Source organism: Stenella coeruleoalba (assembly GCF_951394435.1).
Source record: "Stenella coeruleoalba genome assembly, chromosome: 13".
NCBI classification, from domain to species: domain Eukaryota; kingdom Metazoa; phylum Chordata; class Mammalia; order Artiodactyla; family Delphinidae; genus Stenella; species Stenella coeruleoalba.
The window spans coordinates 82335172-82340193 of NC_137159.1; positions in this window are offsets into that span (position 1 = coordinate 82335172).

The following is a 5022-nucleotide window of genomic DNA, read 5'->3' on the forward strand; positions in this document are numbered from 1 at the left end:
CCCACACACCACAACGAAGAGTAGCCCCCGCTCGCCGCAACTAGAGAAAGCCCGCGTGCAGCAACAGAGACCCAACACAGCCAAAAATTAATTAATTAATTAATTTAAAAAAAAAGAAGAGCCAGAATGTTCTAGATGATAGCAAAGTGTACTGATAAACCTACCTTTTGATGGCTGAACCAGTGTTCTCTATATTCCCACACTAGGCCTTCAGTGCATAGCTGAGGGAAGCAGCAACATACCTCACGCCATAGACTAGCTGACTTTTTGTCTTAATTTACCACAATTCTCTTCGGTCCTGAGTAGTACTTATTAAGTGACCCCAGGCCTACTAAACAGTTTGTGTTGTGAGATATATTGTTGGAGCTGAGATTTAAACTGTAATACAATCATACACTCAGCAACACCTTGAAAATACCTTGGGGCATTGACAGGGAAACGTGTGTCTGGTCTTTTAAATACCTCACTGTGTCAACCTGCCGACATGATGTGGAAACAACCCAAGCGTCCATCAGAAGAACACGTACACCGTGGGCTGTTTATACAATGGGGTACAACAAGGGAATTTCCTGGCGGTCCAGTGGTTAGGACTCGGCACTTTCACTGCTACGGCCCGGGTTCAATCCCTGGTTGGGAAACTAAGATCCTGCAAGCCGCAAGGCACGGCCAAAAAAACAAAAAACAACAGAAAACAATCAGCCATGCCATGGATGAAACGTACCAACATAGCGCTAGATGAAAGAAGCCAGACACAAAATAGTACGTACTGATTGATCACACTTGTATAAAGTGCCAAAACAGGGCTTTCCTGGTGGCGCAGTGGTTGAGGGTCCGCCTGCTGATGCAGGGGACACGGGTTCGTGCCCCGGTCCGGGAAGATCCCACATGCCGCGGAGTGGCTGGGCCCGTGAGCCATGGCCACTGAGCCTGCGAGTCCGGAGCCTGTGCTCCGCAATGGGAGAGACCACAACAGTGAGAGGCCCGCGTACCACAAAAAAAAAACAAAAACAAAAACAAAGTGCCAAAACAGACAAAACTAATCTATGATGATAATTCATGGTATTAGTTACCTTTTGAAGGGGGTGTTAGGGGTTTTTCTGGGGTGCTGATTACATGGGATGTTTGCTTTACAAAAATGTCAAGGAACTCTTACCTTTAAAGATTTGTGCTCTTTTTTAGCGTATGTTTGTATGAGCCTGCTCAGAGTAACACAGACTGCGAGGCTTAAACAACAGATGTTTTTTGTCTCACAGTTCTGGACACTGGAAGTCCAAGATCAAGGTGCTGGCAGGGTTGCTTTCTCCTGAGGCCTCTCTCCTTGGCTTGTAGACGGCCGCCTTCTCACTGTGTCCTCACTTGGCCTTGTATGCATCTCTGGTATCTCTTCCTCTTCTTATGAGAAGGTCAGTCCTATCGGGTTAGAGCCCTGCCCCTATGACCTCACTTAACCTGTATTACCTCTCTAAAGACCCTATCTCCAAATTTAGTCATTTGGAGATTAAGGCTTTGACATCATGGATTTGGGGAAGACACAATTCAGTCCATAACAAGGTTTTATATATATATATATATGTGTGTGTGTGTGTGTGTGTGTGTGTTTGTGGTATGCGGGCCTCCCACTGTTGTGGCCTCTCCCGTTGCAGAGCACAGCCTCCAGATGCGCAGGCTCAGTGACCATGGCTCCCGGGCCCAGCTGCTCCGCGGCATGTGGGATCTTCCCGGACCGGGGCACGAACCCGTGTCCCCTGCATCAGTAGGCGGACTCTCAACCACTGCACCACCAGGGAAGCCCACAAGGTTATATTTTAATAAAAAGTTTACTTAAAGCAAAACAAAAGGCACAAACACAAACAAAAGAGTCCTTGGACTCCGAATCTTCCACAGGCAAGAGGCAGGCTTTGAAGGCTGGGCAGCCCCCTAGGAGATCAGGCTTCCTACCTCCCCCTTCAGATGTGAGTAGAAGACTAATCACCAGGGGAAGCCTCTGAGGATGGAGGGGGCCAGAGTTCCTCCCAGAGAGCAGAACTGGAACCTAATCGAGGAACCACCTTTCTCCAGTGTGGGAGCCTTACAGTGTCCACCCATTAGGATTTCAGAATTGCCCTGAACCAGGGACTTCTGTGTGTCTCCTATTCTCCTTTCTGAAAGGGAACATTTATTACGATTATCCTGTCCTGTCCCAACAACATTCATTGGGAGTTTCAGGGTGGGGAGGATCCTCTTCTTTTTAGTCCATGAGCTCTACACCATGAGGACTCACATCCTGACACAGGGGATCAACACCTCACCCAGACACCCAGGACTCTGAGCTGGGTGCAGTGATGGACGCTCCTCCTCCTTGGGGAGGGACTAAGCATGTTTCACGTGTGGAGGAAGAGTAAAGTGGATACACGGAGGTCAGAGGGTAGACTACTACGGAGATTGTCTTGATCCTAACCAGTCCACCTTCTCCGACACAGAAGACTATTTCCCATACTCCTTTGTAGTTACTTTGGGGTCACATGGCTGGCTTCCAGCCAATGGAATGTGAGTGGAAGGATGCTACCAGGCCTGGCCAAAAGTACCTGTGCAATCCTCCTCGTTCTCTCTTTGCTCTTTGGTCAGTTGGATGCAGAGGAGCCAATCAAGGACTCCAAGGAGGTTCTAGAACTGTGCTGTCCAATAGTTGCATGTGGCTGTCAATCACTTGAAATATGGCCCATCTAACATTAGATGTGGTGTAAGCGTAAAATATACACTGAGTTTCAAAGACTTAGTATGAAAAAAAGAATGTAAATAGCTCATTAATCATTTTTGTATGATCACATGTTGAAATGATAATGTTTGGGATATTTGGGGTTAAATTATATTATTAAAATTAATCTCTTTGTTTTTACTTTTTCAATGTGGTTACTAGAAATTTTTTAAATTCTGTGTGTGGTCGTTTCTCACATTATATTTCTGTTGGGCAGCCCTGTTCTAGAACAGTGTTTCTGCACTTTGTTTTGCATTATCACCCCCCTAAGGAGACTTTTAGATGTCTCTTCTCCTAATTTCTTCTCTCCTATGAAGTTTGAAACACATAGATATACTGTTTATCTGTTTATGTACTGTGGTCCTTGTAATATCTAAGATTTTCTCATCCTTCTGCCCCAAGAACCAATTGTGCCCCCTTGGGAGCAATATTTTCCATGTTGAAAGTGCATTTTTATTTTATTTTTATTATTATTTTTTTTTTTTGCGGTTTGCGGGCAGGCTCCGGATGCACAGGCTCAGCGGCCATGGCTCACGGGCCCAACCACTCCGCGGCATGGGGATCCTCCCGGACCGGGGCACGAAACCGTGTCCCCTGCATCGGCAGGTGGACTCTCAACCACTGCGCCACCAGGGAAGCCCTGAAAGTGCATTTTTAGAAGACAGTTTCTTTGTAAGATGGGAGGACCCAGATGGAAATCTGCTCCCTAATGAAAGCAAGAAACAAACCATTATGGTAAAAGCCACTGAGATTTTAAGGTTTTCCCTAAAATTTACCCCAACACACCAAAGCCTAGATTTTATAGTAGCATCAATAAACCCAAAGACATCTTACAGAATCAAAAATCAGGAATTGGGCTTCCCTGGTGGTGCAGTGGTTAAGAATCTGCCTGCCAATGCAGGGGACATGGGTTCGAGCCCTGGTTCGGGAAGATCCCACATGCCGCGGAGCAACTAAGCCCGTGCACCACAACTACTATGCCTGTGCTCTAGAGCTCACGAGCCACAACTACTGAGCCCATGTGCCACAACTACTGAAGCCTGCGCACCTAGAGCCCGTGCTCCGCAACAAGAGAAGCCACTGCAATGAGAAGCCCGCGCGCAGCGATGAAGACCCAATGCAGCCTAAAATAAATAATTTATTAAAAAAAGAAAACTCAGGCATCTACATCGCTCAGTCTATATATGATCTTAATGTCACACAGCCCCCAGCATCACCCCTTCATCTGGCTTTTGTTGCCAGCTTCCTTTTCATGGTGCCAGTTCACCCCACTGTGCCCTCTTCACTCCCTTTGCTCCCTTTGCTCTCTGTGCCTTGAATGACTTTCTCCTCCTTCCAGACTCAGCTCTAGTGCCGCTTCCTCCAGGAAGCCCTACCAGTCTCCACTACTCCCAGACCCCATAAATGCTTTGGCCAGAATCAGAGCTGTTTTATGCATTAAGCACTACAGAGAAATAAACCGTTAGTAATACAAAAAGAAAATGCTCGAGTCCGCTCTAAATGTCAGAGAGGAAATCACAGTGGAAAGATATTGAAGTCTTAGCCTGCTGTGCTTAAAATATTTCACTTTTGCATATTTTGCAAAACACATGACCGTGTGAACTCATTGCTAGGGCCCCTCTCGGGTGAGGAAGTAAACCCTGTAAGTTAGGAGCTCTGAAGCTTAAGCCCCACAGGGTTTCTACAGAGAACTGAGTGCCTGTCTGTGAAAAGCTTTGCAGTCTTGTGCCCTGGTCGTGGGAACTTTTAAAGTAATTCAACAAAATAAATACTTGTTGAATTATGTTATATACAGTATGTGTTTAGCAAGTGTTTTATGACTGAATACTCGTTCGGGCACAGGAAAAACTAATATGTCATTTGATAAGGTCGTAGATGTACTGAGGGCCCAAAGAAACTTATCCTCCCTAGAGACAAAGAGGATAAGGGTCGGGGGTGGGGGGGAACAAGGGATGAATGAGGGTTGGAAACGGTCTCGTTGGAAACAAGTGGGAAAAGAGAATCCTAAGGATCAGAGAGGCAAGCCAAGTACTGTACTCCTGGAGAGAAAAGGACGGAGAGCCCAGGAGCCACCGTAGGTACGTGAGGGACACGCGGGATGGAGGGGCTGGCCTGCCCCGCCCCCAGCTAGTCCCTCCTTCCGTCGCTCGCCCCGCCCCCTCAAAACCCAAACCGGTAACCTCTACCCGGCTGCCTCCCATTGGCTATGCAAATGAGAGAAGTCTGTCGGGACCAATAAGCCGCGGCCACGGCTTGGTGACGTCTTCCGGCCCTCCCCTGCCGCACCG